Genomic DNA, 15,703 nt, shown 5'->3' on the forward strand with positions numbered 1-15,703 from the left:
GGAAAAATTTAACGGCTGTGAAAATTTGAATTTTTATAAATCGAGTTCTTCAACGCGGAAATATGCAACGCGTATTATTCGACGACTATAACAAGTTCCATCGTGTATTATCGCGACTTTTATAGTTATAATTCCGAAAATTTTTGGAAACTTAAATATCGTTTTTATTTCTGAATATCTCAATTCGACGGTCTTCGTCGTCGTCGTATTCTCTTTCCATGCAAATTGCTTTTTCTTGAGAGCTAACATTATTTTCTCTCCTCTTTGAAACATTACTCATCATTAATTTCCAATATTTGCTGCCTTCGAGCCCTCTTTTTATTACATTTTTCTTTTCTACGCTTTTTTGCTGAAATTCCCTTTGCTTCTATTACATATTCTTCATTTTTGTATCCCGCTTTTGTTAGTCTTTAGCTACCATTTTTATCGCTGCATTTTCTCTTTCGGTGCCCTTTCTTTTCCTTTTCTCATTGCTGCAACATTCCTTTCTGCTGTCCGCTTATCTACCACTGTAACTGCTTTCTCCTCGCGAACTATGCTGTTTTTTCCACCCGGAATTCCTGTTTAGCTACCCTTGTATCAGTTTTTTACGACAGAAATTTTTCATCCTTTTTCTCCACTCTCCCTCCGGTCGTATCGCTTCAGCGACCAAATTTCCAAGTCCCCGTTATTGCATCACAGTGGACGGATACACATCTCGCGTGTACTTCAGGTCGAAAGACAGCCCTCTTGGCTGGGATGACAGATTATTTGCCACTATCGATCCAAAATGGACATTGTTCGTGAAAGTTGGCGCTGTAAGTGCTCTCCCAGAGGCATCTACAGCGAGTCAAGCATCCGCGGGAATTATTTTGGAGAAAGTGACCACTAGCGAACGCACGAGTGGATCTGCCATGCAAGGTACTTGGCCAAGGGACAGTTGGTAGCGTGGATCAATGTTGGACACTTCAGTGCTAGTGGAAAATCGAAGACACAGGTGAAACGTTGCAGCGCAACCTTTCGTGTACCTCAACGAGTGATATTCAACTTGGAAGAGCACCCATCGTCATCGAGTGTCCCATCGTACTCGAGCGGACTATTTATTAACCCTTTGCACTCGACGATTTTTTGGTTAGAGAAGAGTAGAAGTTCAAAGATTCTCTGCTAAAAAACTGACGATACTTCTTTGAGCAGTAAATAAAGAATTGTAGAATTATTTGATTTCGATACCTCGCACACTGTTACATTACACTGAATTTGATATATTAATTAACATCGATCTTCAAAATTTTATGAAACGGTGACTGAAGTTCACCTCTCGAGTGCAAAGGGTTAACAAGATATATCAAAGATATATATTGATATTCGCAGATGCTGTTTCGTTTGATCTTTCCAATAAATTAATAATTAATTAATATCACTGTCTACTATGAAAACGCCACGACGAGAGACCAATGGCCATTTTCTCGAAGATATACCGACTACTTCAAAGTGTAAGTTAAACGATCAATCGTTGGTGCTCCATATCGTTCGACGTGATCGATACTATTACTCCTGGCAAAAATTTGTACAAGCGTACGAAATGGAATTTCAAAACTCAGCCATGATAGACGGAACGAGCTTGTCCCTGCGAAATGGAAATTCAGCGGAGGGAGACAACCATTTCCATCCCGATGACAACGATTTCATTCTACGATATTGCATCCTGCGCGAGGGTCTAATCGATTCGGTTTGTTACCGCAAAGCGGAAGAACTTTTCGCGAGTAAATTGCAAACCGCTTAACCCAAGTGACCGACCGGCCATTTATATCAGTTTCGAAGTTCGACTTAGCCGAGAAACTTTGTCGCCTTTCAGTTTTCAACTCCATTGCCGAACGCTCCGCGACTTTCTGAACCTTGCTCTCCCCAATGGGTTTCCCAGCATCATGTCTCTAAAAAGACAACTCTCTCTGCGAGAAAAGGAAACGGCACTTTAACTAACCGACAACGTTGCGTTGCTACCAGAGAAACGTCGTCGACGACGCGAAGAAAGGCCGTGGTATCGAGGAGACGTCTCATGGCAAAAGTCGAGGAGAATGGAGGATCGTAGCCGGAAGAAAAAACGCAGACAACGAGAATAAAGTCTGATCCAGTGACACGCATTTTCGCCAGCGTGAATTGTCAGTTGCCGAAAACGGGAGCATCGCCCCTGTTTTCACCTCGCCGCCATTCCTAACTGGTCTCGTTCTTTTTCCTATCCCGTGCAAGAGACGACGCCTCTTTGGATGACATATCGGGCAAAATGAAAGCCCTCATCGTGCCGGATGCATTCCCGTTGAATGAAGGCTTGATTACGCGAATCTCGGAGAAGATTCGAGGGCTGCCACTTACCCGGGACACTCTCGAGAGGAAAGAACCGGACAGCGGGAAAGGAGAGAAGGCAGAGGCGGATCGAGTCGAAGAAAAGGGAATCCTCGTTAGCGATACGTTCGCGAGAGATGTTTCTAAGTCTTTCTTAAAGTCTTTTCTTCATCGGAAAAGGGGGGAAGAAAAGATGGAAAAGATGGAAAAAGAAGAAAGAAAAATAGGGTCGTATCTCGACTAAACTGGCGAGAAATATCTTCACGCGAGCACAGTTACTATCTGTTTGATCTTAGCCTACGATCTTTCTAAAAAATCTGTACGACCTACTATCTTTACCTGGAAAAAGATCTTCCCTTTTTAGCCCTCATACGCCTCCTGAGCGAGGAGTCACAGAGTTATCAGAGACAGTCGAACCGATCGCGACATGTATTGTCGCGAGGATTCAAATGACAATTCGCCCCGTACGTGAAAGTGATGTACAACGGCAGAGGAGCCGGAATGAATGGCATTGTTCTTGTATCTTTTTGTCATCGTGCAAGCGGGTCATTTGCATCAGTCACAGTGGCCGCATTCGCTCGACCTCTGCGCTTCTCTGCTGGATCACGGCAAAACGCGACTTTATTTCCGTCCCTTTCTTTATGACAAATGTTACTCCTCCATTCTTGGACCTTCTTGCAAATAACTTCGAATATCGCACGATTTTTTAATAGCGTTAGTCGTGAAAGACGGTTTCTTTCAACTTTCAGTCTCTGCCTCCCTTCATTTCCAGTTTAATGCCTCGACGTCGTTCCCGATGCTTGCCGTTATTTTCCTTGCAAGACATTTTCCTTGCTCGTACATCGAGAAAAATTCTCTTTCTCTTCGCCATTTTCTCTTCCCGTCGCGAATTGCTGACGCGCGAAGCTTGCAACCCTTTCGTTCGAAAGATGCACCACCCCTCCGGGGTGTGAGAGAAAGCAATGCGAGTCGTTTGACGCGATTTCAAACGAATTCAAAGGTCCAGAGAGTTAGTTGAGAATTTGTAATTTCCATTTATGTATAACGAGACTGCTCGCATCGGCGAAAAGCCACAACGGTTGGCGAATTTTCCATGGGAATTTCTTTCGCGATGCATCGCCCCCGCGGCACCGGTTACGTAAGAAGCGACCAACGAAACAGGTGGCGGTGGAAAATAAAAAGTACACCGTGGTTTTTCCCAGTTGAACGTTGGCTAGCTTCCGGCTGAATCTCTCCCAGAGCCACCTAACTTGTCCCAGATTTGTACCGCTAACGTTCAGCAACAGATCCGCGTAACTCGTTCCTCGTCCTTTATTTCTTTCCTCGATCGTCCACACGTTCCATCGAACGATGATTTCTTACCCTGTTTCGCTTCCAAACTCGTCCATTCGAAAATTTTTGTATCGAAAATTTTTTGGCAGAGAATTATCCATTAGAGACTTGATTATTCAGATCGGGGCATTCGGGTGTCGAACGCTTTGCAACGTGGTATCCGGCACGGTAATCTGTATCAGTTAATAATTCAGTAGCACGAAGCGTTCGACAAAAGCAATTATGCATGCTAATACGTAAACGCGCTTACACAATATCGTGATTAACGTTAAATTACAAGTTACTTGTTCCGCGAGCCTTCGAATTCTCCATGGACAGTGTTTGGCACACGTTCGCGCGATGGCTCGCTTATTATCGACACGTTACACTCGATGATCGTGTCGCGGACCTTATTGGCATAAAATCGTCGATGAATGAAGCGATCAGCCGGAATGTTGTCGAGAAATCGGTATCGAATCGCGTCTCTGTTATATCTTTCGCTTTAAAACAATCCCACCATTAACCGCGTGGTCGTTTCGCGCGGAAATAGCCATCGAATTTTAACGACACGGTTTCTCAAAGAGGCGATTCCCTGCCGCGTTTTACCCTCTTCTTCGTACTCACCCATCGGACAATGCGTTCCATCTTCTCGCCCAGGGCTCGTTTCTTTTTCGCCTCGCGCGAAAATACACGCGCACACCCCGGCAAATTGGAATTCCAACGGGATAACCGCGTTTCCACTCTATTCGCTCGTCTCTTTTCGCGCATATTCCTCCTCCTTTCCCGGAGGCCAGAGTCGTCCGTTTCCGCGTCGCGACGGCTAGAGGGTTGGCACGCCGCAAGCAACCGACCAGACTCGACTTTGCACAGCTTAACCCCGCGGCAACCGACCGGCATCGATGGAGTGCTAAGCTTTTATTGCCGACAATTCCGTCGCGCCTTCACCTCCCTTCGCATTATTGTCTTCCCGCGCCATTACGGATTATTATTCTTTTTATCATTATCAAGATTGACCTCGTCCCACGGCCATTACCGAGGACGCTGCGTGGAACGCGAGCTCGCTGATCCCACAAGTCGAGAACGCAGTGGTCATGCGTGGAAAATACGATTCCATTTTGAGTTTCAGACGATCATGGAAAATTATCTGAAAGGTAGACTCATTTACGAGACGCCACGTTTATTTCGAGTAAGACGGAATGTTTGGATGAAAGTGAAGAGACATGTAGCGACCATCATTTTCACCCTCGCCACTGGATGGATGGACTTTCTCGCAAGTCCTCGGAAAACCTCCGCTTCCTATATACATAACTTTCAGATTTTCCAATAGTATCCCCATTTAACACGTTAATTACCACGTCAGTTTATGTGTCGTTTCGTTCACGCTACAGTCAACCGTCACGCGGACTCTTTGGGGCCGTACGGACCAAAGTGGCGTTTAACGTGTTAAGGCAGGGTCTGATAGAAAGCCTTACTGCTGAGTAAGCTTTCCACTAGCAGGCCCAGGACGAAACGCATTCCTTCCTTTTCCTTTCGTCCCTTCTAGCACTACCTTCATATCAAGAATACCTGCGACAAGCCGACATCAACGAACGATGGGGGAGGACCCCCTACAAACATATTCGAGACCTGTCGCGAAAGGGATACGTCAGTTTTTCCGGTGAAATTTTATCAGGATTGAAATCCTCAACGAGTATCTTTGCTTGTGCGTATAATCCCCGGGAAGTGTTGATCCTCGAAATCCTTTTTCGAACGGAGGGATCTAGTAAAGGGTCAAAGTCATGTCGGGTTACAGGATCGCGTAAAAATATCGAAATGTCCGATTGCTGCTAACATATTTCCTCGTGTATTTATTTCCTCGCATTCCTGGATTCATTCGTCTCAAGCTTTGATTTATTTATTTATATTCGGCGCGATATCGATGGTGGATAGGGGATTATTTGCGACAGCGGGTAGAAGTTTCGTGTCCAACCTGGTCTGAGTGAAACACCGATAAAAATGACAAACAATCGCGTTATTTACCGGCTACGGATTATTTTTTCGCGTTCAATATTTGTTCTAAAGCGTGCAATTAAAAATATCAGGGAGACCACCGCGTCGGCAAACGGGAACATTAATCTGCAAAGAAATAAGCGTTGCGAGAGTCGACAAAAACGTGCTAGATACGAGGGATCGTGACAAAAATATGTTTATATCGGATTATATGAATTTATCGTCGGACCACTTTCCAGTGACGGTATTAAAATTGCAGGTGTTCGAACACGCTACAGTGGTTTATTTTAGTCACGTATCGAAACTGATGTTTTCTGTCCCCATTTTTTCGAATCTCCAACCCGGATAATTTATATCGGGAACGTTTCCCTTCCAAGTCGGATAGCAGCTGTGAAAATGTATCAGTTTCCGAACAACCACCTCATTGCATAATTATCGTTAAAACGATGTTCCTGGTGATTACTGATTATGGTCATTATACGCATTACAGGCGATCGTCGAATCATCGAACGGTATGCACCATTGTCTAAGTATTTTTTAGATTATTCCGGTATATTCCATTACTTTAGCAGGTTAATCATTTACGAGTAGGAGCTCGTAAATCGAAAGCAGAAATTTGTCGAACAGCCACGAATAGCGCGATAAACTATTAACGGATAACAGCGGAAACGCTGAATTCACTCGTTAATTTCCCTAGAAACCCATTTATTTCGCTTATCGACAAATCGGTCGTCGCTCACGAGTCGGGGCGCCGATTAAAAATCAAACTTCCTTGGTGCCATTTTTATCCGAACGTCGTTCAACGGTCCAGTTTTGGCCCGGCATAAAATTGATTTCACGCGATCGCACCAATTCGACACGGACGGTTATTCTCTATTTCTCCGTGTCGCGATGCGGTTCTATATGACCAGACAGACTCGCGCATTCAATTTTGAAACTCGGGACGAGCAGACGGTTTTCAACCCCGTCCCAGTCGCCACCCCGTTCCATTTGCCCGTTCGAGTTCCTTCGACCGTTAAATCTCCTTTTTTCCCTTCGAGTCTCTGTCCACTCGGAGGTCCGGAGAGAGTCTCGGATCGGGTATCGGGCATCCACACCCATTTCCACTTCTTGTCATCGACCTGTCCGGTCTGCAATCCACGCACGTTTCTAATATCCTGCAGTATCTGTGCAGGAACGTATCTTCTCGTGGCCGATTCTATTATTCGTTATCAAACGCTCGCGAGCTATCGGCTTCCTCCGACGACTTCCTCCGAGGATTACAACTCACGTTCACCCTCAGCCACTCTCTCTGGGCCACGTATCGCGAGAATCGCGTGCCATCCGGGGAATCGAAATTCGACTCCATTCCGATCGGCGACCCTGTATCTTTCGTTTCAATTACCCCCGCCCTCCTGGGGCCGAAGCATCCCTTCGCGGCGGGAGAATTCGTAATTCGCGACGCAAGGCGATGCTAATCCCGTTCCGCGCGTGGAAAAATTTCGCACGGTCGAGAGGCGAATTCGAAACGTAAATTTCGAGCCGGTCGGGAAACAATGGATTTCGCGGGATTGTTTGCCGATCGAACGCGTTACAGGTACACGCGAAGGTTTATCGGGGATGGACCGATCGATCGGATCGACGACGGGTCAGATTGTCGCGCGAAATTATGCGAACGGCCCGGGATTTTTCAGCCGTTCGACGGAAAGTTAAAAACGGCTGCGTAATGACATTATCGTGGAATAATAAAATCGGTTGGCTGGAAATCCCCATGGAAACCGGATATTAAAATCGATAAATCGGGAAACGAGACGAAATAAAATTACGGCGTTCTTGTTAATGAATTCCCATTGGGATTGCAAATTCGAGACCTTAATTAAACACGCCGTTGTTTGTCGATGTATCGCGGCTACAAAAGTCGCGTTCCAAGCGTATCGCAATAGCCTGGAAGAATCGAGTTTATGGCGGCCGATTCATCGTGGGAATTTCGCTCGCTTTTAGAGATTTTCCAGAGACTGGGGAACCAGCTGGATACTTATTTCGTTTATGCCTCGAACCTTTTCATCCTGGCGTATAAGGCGCATTTCGCAGGACGATGCTGTACAAAATTGGTATTCAGCACATTCCGATGGTGCATTAAGGCTCGACGGTGGAAAATCGATCGTATCCCGAGCGGGTATTTGAAATTATGCAAATTCCAGGCTAACGATCGTTCTCCGTGATTAATATATGCGCGAGAGCTGACGATCGGCGTCAGCAGTTGTGGCTTTCGTCGATCGAAAGACTGGTTTTTTCCTCGTACCTTTCAGATCGCTGACTAAAAATGCAACGAGGACCGTGTCATTTATTATACCGTTAATGATGCAACTTTTCTGCCACGAATTTCCATTCTAATGCGAGCTTGAGCTACAGAAACAGCGATCAATCTTCCTACAAACGAATAATCGAAGTGCATATTCATTCTCCTGGAAACGATAACAATGACGTAAGCACACGAGCATCCGTGGAAATAAAATCCTGCCCTTTCGAGTGCGTTTTCATTTTTCATTCCACTTTCTTTTCGCACTCGAGAGCAAGTCGATCTATACGAGTACCGGATAATGGCGGATTCGCGTATAAGCGCGGCCCCGCGGAACCATAAAAATGTATATTATCCAATTGAAAATTCCGTATGTGCAACTGAATAGAATTTTATTTTAATATTTTAGAGTATCGCCTCTTAAATCCCGGCGAAAGATACGGATGAAACTAGCTCTGTCAAAGCTGGAGAGCTTTATAGAGCGTGCACGAAGAGAGATATATCATTCTGCATAATTAATTCGCGCTAATAGAGATTTATTTTAGGAAAAACGTGAAAAATTAATTTTAATTAATTTTTATTAAATTTCCCGACATTTCTGACCGTTTGGATGTTAAATTCGCTATTAATACCGAACCATTTGTCGACGGAATGTTCGGAGCCCGGGTCACACCGTGAAATTTGCAAGAGAATTTTCTTCCAAGGAAAGAAAGCCAGAGAGTAATTCGAGTAGCTCGAGCTTTTACTCTAAATCGTCTAAAAAATGAAACGTTATCAAAGTCTCGTTACCTTTTGTCGGGCCCATTTGATGCAGCCTTTGACACACGCGCTGCTGAGAAGGAAAGGAAAGAGGGGAAAACAGAAAACGAGAGAAAAACACCGTGTCACGGGTACGTTTCATATTTCCAAGAGGGTAAAACGTGATCTAAAAGGCAGAAAGAAGGGTGGCTCGTTCAAAGAGCCACGGCTAACGACGTTTGTATCAATTTCGAGCAGGTCTCGTCCCATTTGCATTTTCGAAGACGGATCCGGTCGCTTCGACTGAACCCTCCCCTTTTGCTTTCATCTTCGCGAAACGGAACGCGCGAGAATCTCGTAACGCGAGATGACAGGACGACTATCGTGGAAAAAATCGGGAAAATTCGAAACTCGTTGAAGAGTTCTCGAAGAATAGCAGCACGGGCGACGGCTACAAAGTCGCGACTATTTTTCGTCCGACTTGACTATTAAAAGTTTCCAAGCACCGCGATTCTCCTGAACGTCGACGAGATCGAGCAGCGTTTAACGCTCGAGGCATGATCTTAAATAACGTCGTGTCAATTTTGATCCGCTTTGTTATTCTCGCGCTATTCGCGTCAGTCTCGCGCGTCACTTTTTTCCACCTTTCATCCCAATTTTCTATACCATGCCCTCTAGACGATTTTTCGCCCTGGATATTCTTTGGACTTATATAATTTATAATACGACATCGATCAATTTTCCATAATATATGGACATTCACTCCCAAAAACACTGTGTGCCACGAGTCAATGGGGCTCCATTGACTTATCGACACTCAGATCACCCTGACATTAGTTGAACTATTGGGTTGGCAAGAAAGTATTTTCGGTTTTCTAGTGTGAAATAAAACTCAATTTTTTCTATACAGTAAATGAACTTTAATCGGTCAAATATCTTCCATTCTATTCGATGACCTTTTGCCATCTTTCTGGTAACTTCATGATCCCGGGCTCATAGAATTTTTGGTCCTTATCTGCAAAAAACTTAACCAAGTGCGTAAATCTTAGAAGGTCGACCAGAACGTTGTGGGTATCTTACAGTGAAAAATCTTCAGAACGAAATTTTTTAAACTAATTCTGACACGTGCGTTCCGTTAAACAATCAACACAATAAACTACTCGTATCTCTTTGAGAGCCTCAGCCGCATTCTTGCCTTTATGGAAATAAAAAAGTAAAATGTGTCGAAAATGCTTATTTTTGCACTCCATGTTAAGACTGACCGTGAACTGACAATTATAAACGAAATTACACGGAATTTCGCGAAATAGCAACGTAAAGGTATCGACTACCACATCTCAAAAGAAAAAAATTCTAACATTGACAAAAGAATAACTAAACAAGCATAACATTATTTACTGATGCAAACCGAAATTACTTTCTTGCCAACCCAATGTAATAGGTTCTAATAAGAATCTATAAATCATCAGCAGACGAAGGGCATATAGGCCCAAATCGATTTAAACTCCTAGAGAATCCATAAAATACACAGAGACCACCATATTCGATCAAACACATTCACTCCTCGTATCATACTAAATAAAAACCAACAAAACCTCATTTTAATTAGCATACGTTTGTAAAAGTACGTAAGCCTCGTTTGATCAATTCTTCCTATAGAAAAGTCGTACGAAACAATATGGATCGATTTTTTAGAAGGTATCACGAAAGCAACGAACCCTATATTTCTCTTATATTTACACACACAAAAAAAAAAAAAAAAAAAAAAAAAAAAAAAAAAAAAAAAGGGGGGAAATGTCATCAAACGTTCCATATATCTTTTTTATACAGAGATTTATATCAATTTCGGATTTTTCACGCTGTCACTCTCTTGTATCGTTCTGTCCGAAATTCGAAATTACACGAAAAAAATTTCGAACCGTCGTTCGTACGGGAATTCCGGTTGGTATAACCTGTCTAGACAATTACCGAATGAGGTTCGGCTTTTTAATCCGTCTGGGCGGACAGCGGAAACAATTTGCCGTGTTCAGTGAACATCGGGTGAAGTCAGGTTCGAAGTGGCATTTCAACGTGATTGAATCCCAGACGAAAGAGAATTCACGCGGCATCTCGAAACACGGAAATCGGCTGTCGCCCGCTCGGCTACGATCAGAGAAACGTTTGCGTTAAGAATATTAAATATTAAATCGGATGCTATTAGACCGGGCGGGGAAGGCAAATTTGCGCTTCGTCGAAAAACCGTGACCAGCGTAGCGCAACCGTGGGCCATGAAGAGATGAATAAATAGCGGTAGAAAAGTTCCGAAATCGAGCAACAAAGCGCTCTTTGCCCGATCGACGTTTTCAACGATTTTATTTCTCTCTTTTATTTTTTTTACCCCGGTTTTTCCCCAGCTCGAATCAGGAGCGGTGCAGCCGCGCGGAAAGAAGATGAAAATTCGCGCGAACCAAATCGAATTAAAATATGAAATCGCGTTCCCCAAGGGCCCCTTGATTCTCGAGCTGGCGAGTGCAACGGAAATCGATGGTCGGCCAACCACGGGCATTCGGCTGGTTGTTTATACCTGGCCTCGTGTCGGAATATCCGCGAAATACAGGAAGTGTTTCAGCGTCGAGGAACAACAGTGGGTAGAACGAAACGGGACAACGCGTTGGCTGCTCCGAGACTGGCTCAATTTTTCAATACCGCGTGCGGCAAATATCGGCCGTCGATTTTCTCTTTCTCGTGTCATTCTAGCCAGCAGCGCGTGTTCCCTTTCGTCGTATCGGGGTTCGACGCAGCGTGTCGCTTTGTGCACCCTGTCGATCCGATTGTTTCGAATAGAATAAAAGAAAGGGTCGGAGAAAGGAGAGACCGAGAGAGAGAGAGAGAGAGAGAGAGAGAGAGAGAGGAATAGAGAGGAGAGAAGGTTGAACGAAGCCGAGTAATTAGAACATCCGTTCGTCGTTTGTGACATTGGAACAGCGTTTTCACCGTATCCGGCTATCAAGTCGTTGAAAACACCGGGGACAGGGTGCAACTGAATCCTGCGACGAATTTTCCACGTGACGTTCAACGTCCGCCTTTTTCATCGCTTCCGTTTGCGAGAATTCGTCCCTGTAATACGACTGACGTATCACTCGCTGCGCCATCTATCTCCAGTTCCATGGCAGATGAAAACGTTCGAGGAATATTCAATCCTGTTCGCGAACGCGTCCGTTCTATGGATCGTGAGTATTCTCAGATCTTTGATTTCCATTCCATTTATCCCATTTACTCTGTACATTTTTCGCATACTCCCTGGCTGGTATTAATTTCTGCGTTGCATGGAGCGTGACTTAATTAGAGGCGCGGTGCAATGGCGATTTAAAAGACAAAGGGTAACATTGAAAACGCACGTCCCATTTCGCGCACGCGACTATCTCGTCGAATAAGCGGCACAATAATTGGCTGTTCGAGAGGCTGTTCGATATTCCTGGAACCACCATTCGTCGAGAGAAAATACCATCGTTCCCGTCCTATTAAACGTGAAAAGCTCGCGCGAGCGCGGGAACAGTCGCGCTAATTGCGCTAACCGCGTCTGCGCATTAGCTTCCAGGCACGTCCACGGAAACTATGGCCAAAGCCACGTAACCGTTCGACACGCGCGACCTTTTCGAATTTCGGCCGCCGAACGTTACACTACGTTCATCCGCGATCGATGAAACTTCGCGAAACTCCTAAAAGCCAGAGGCGAGGAATTACCTTCGCGCTATCTCGCATGGACCGCGAAATGGATCGCCGGGAACGTCAGTTATCGGCGCGATAAAAAGAAGATTCGACTGCGATGAACGAATTTCCAATAACAAATAGAGTTAGCGAGTTTGTCGAAAGTTTCACGGGTAACCGATTGAAATCTCGGCGAAGCAACTGTCGGGCAATTGATCGAATGAAATAGCCGGGGAGACTGTAACGCACGGTTTCCACGGTGTGTACCGGGTAACCAGGATAAAATTGACGTGGCCCGCAATTTACGATCCACGTCGATGCCTTTTGGCATCGCAAGCTGCCGTTTACGAGGACTAATTTAGGGACAGCGTGTCGCGTGCCGCGAACCATTTGCCATGCGCGCGCGCGTCCACCGATTGTTTATAAGGCCTCGTGGGCTACTTGCGTGGATCGTGGTAGGACATGGCATAAATCGAAGGCGAGAAAGAGGAAAAACTGGACGGAACACCGGGAAAGCCGGTCGTGTCGAAAATTTACCGTGGAGGTCGAGTGGCCCGCTGAATGACTCGTTGAACGAGCATCGATTAATCGTTAGTTAAACATTTAGAGCTTATGAAGATCCATCGGGCTGCCGGTTTAATTGAGGACGATTCATTTCCTGTCGAATCGGGAAACGGAAAGGCAGCGCGTATATGCAGGCAATATATCAGAGAGGACTGCCGAGAACGTGGCTGCGAAACAGACACGAGAGCAAACAGTGGAACGAGCTCGTATTGGGTCAGGCGGCTTTTTGGACCAGCGAGCCGACTTTATGATATCGTTGCATCGCCGGACAATGAAGGCACTGTGTGTTCGTCCGAGCAGGTAAATATTTCTCGTAACAGCTTTTATCGCCAAGATCGTCCGTTTGGAAAGCTTTTTCTAGCGTAGATAACCGCGTGTACCCCGAAAAGGTCATGCGGCAGCGCATAAATTATTTCGTCGAACGATATCTTACCGCAACGCGGTGCAACCGGGTGATACACGACGACGCCGAAATCGGCGACACCCTCGTTCACTTTCCCTGGTGTGTGATTTATCGGATCCATTGGCAGCTAAAGCTGGCCGGAAGTAGAATGCATCTATCCTGTCTGGAAAGGCTGCAGGAATTCTTGGATTCCTTTCCGTACACCGTGCGGAAATAAGGAAAGAGAAAAGCGATACGAGACCACGGGCAACTCGGCAGACTAATAAAGGGAATCGATGGAGCAGGGGGTTGCCGAAAGTAGAGGGTACGAATCGCGAGGCTGCGTGTAACCGAATTCTTCGTCAGACCTGCCACGTATCGGAAAGAATATCCAAACATTCCATTGGCGTTTCAACTTCGGGAAAGCTTTCCCACGCCGCCGTCAAAGATATGAGAATAGAGTTTCATTCCACATTAGAAATCTCGCTGAACCCGCTGAAAAATCACCTGGAAATTCCATCAAAGTTATCTTCCGGTCTTCCTAACTTTCCTACGAGAAACCATCAGCCTCAACCCTCGAGACGTTCGACGTTCCTTCCCAGGGCTGAACGTAACGCAACAGGAACACGACTCGACGGTAAACCCCTGGCGATGATTTTACGCGCGATTTTAAGTCGCTCCGAAGAAAATCGTGGAAGAAATCACACGAGAGTAGCGAGGTACGAGGTTTAAGGGAAGACTGTCGCGCGGATTCTTCGCGGGCTGAAAACTTTCCAGAGTAAATCCGTCCGGTTGGCAGATCGGATAAGCTGCATGCCTAATCCGCGACGTCACCGAGGATTTACTGCGTTCTCCGGTGCACGATCGAACCGAGAGGGCGTCGTTCATTGGCGGCCCTTGCCACGCACCCTCGCACTTATCCGGCTGTCCCGACGAGATTTACTCGTAACACGCAGATGGAAAAGTTTCCTGGGTAAACAGGCACCGACGCGACGTGCACGGTTATGGATACCGTGCGACATAAATTCTCGCCGCGCCATCTTCTTTCACCCTCCACCCACTCGACCCCGTGCTTATTTCCGCTTTCGTTTCAAGACCGCGGGCCCTATTCGGGACAACTTTCCGCCATAGCACGCTCGCATCCTCGTCGTACTCGCGTCAACTCTTATTACGCTCGCGAATCGCGCGACTCGTAAACGTAAAACGTTTACCGCTTCGAAATCGCTTGCTTTCCTCGTTCGTGGTAGCATTCACCCTCTCTCTCGAGGGTTCGTGACGATTTATTGATATTATCGCGACTTTTTGACGCGTGTATTAGGTCTTCTACAGCTCCTTTTTATGTATAATTTTGTGCAATTTTTCTTTTCAGCGTGAAAATTCAATTGAAAATTCGAAACGAATGAAGAGCAGTCGACAGGGACTCGAGTTGTGGGATTACTGCACGCGTCGGAGTGATTTACGAACGGTGAGTAGCGTGCTTTTTAGTTCATCTGGTCCCTGATCATGTCACGGAATGACAAATCCGAAATGACACGGAGACCGACTGCATTTTTTACGAAGTGCATAGTGGCCACGTGTACAGAGATACACTGACACATTTCGATTTATTTTTTGGCTAGCTCAAGCTAGGGGTTTATTGTGCATTGTGCTTGCAAAAATGAAATGAATTTAAAAAATATCGAATCTTCTTTTTTCTTTTTTTTTTTAGAATATTTTTTAACTATCCTTTTCTATTTTAATTTCGACTGACTGAAAAATATTCTGCATTTTTTTTTTACTAACCAAGTTCGTTAAATATTGCTACTAATTAAATTTTTAGCCAGGATTTTTTCAAACATCGAGCTAGTGGTTATACCTGAACAACTGAAAGGAGGAATTTAATTTAATTTAAAAATTATAAATTCGAGTATAAATACCAATAAATTTTAGATTCGAGTATAGAGCACTTCAAGAGAATTTCAATTCGGAAACTTTGAGATTGCGTGTTAATACTTCTCTTGGTTTTTCATGTGGTACGAAATCTTTGCAAAAGTGCATTTGCTGGCTGGTGAAAGAGAAAAATGCACACAAAATGGGTGCGCTATCGAAGAGGTTGGGACTTAATGACTGTCCATACTATAGTGGACAACCGTTTAGGATGGTCAGTTACTTCTTACGTTACTCTATCTTTAAACTCGCTATGTGTGTCTGTCCATGCATGCCTTCATGTAAAAATAAATGAATACGAGTTGTAGTAAAGTTTTGAAATATTTATCTAGATCGACATTGAATTTAAAATAAGATTTTTAACTAGGATCTTTCTTTAAAATCTCAAACTTTCTGCGAATAAATTTCACTCTTCAGTTATAATCTTACATCTAATCGTGGGATCGTTCAGAATTTAAGAAATGGATTTACCAACGAGTTCGCGTGCATAATTTAGTTCCAGCTGCGAT

General features: G+C 44.9%; 1 protein-coding gene across 3 annotated transcripts in view; it reads right to left on the reverse strand.

Moving 5' to 3' along the window:
- Nucleotides 1–15,703, reverse strand: part of Tpst (tyrosylprotein sulfotransferase) — a 179,608-nt gene that overhangs the window by 20,497 nt on the left and 143,408 nt on the right. The window contains exon 1 of one of the 3 annotated variants that reach the window (XM_017911615.1): nucleotides 4,255–4,307. The exons of the other annotated variants lie outside the window; for them this stretch is intronic. The gene's annotated coding sequence lies outside the window, so the exon portion shown is untranslated. Of the gene's footprint in view, nucleotides 1–4,254; nucleotides 4,308–15,703 lie in introns of those variants that run through there. 3 annotated transcript variants of the gene reach the window in all.

This window comes from Eufriesea mexicana, unplaced genomic scaffold (genome assembly GCF_001483705.2).
Source record: "Eufriesea mexicana isolate 0111107269 unplaced genomic scaffold, ASM148370v2 scaffold265, whole genome shotgun sequence".
NCBI classification, from domain to species: domain Eukaryota; kingdom Metazoa; phylum Arthropoda; class Insecta; order Hymenoptera; family Apidae; genus Eufriesea; species Eufriesea mexicana.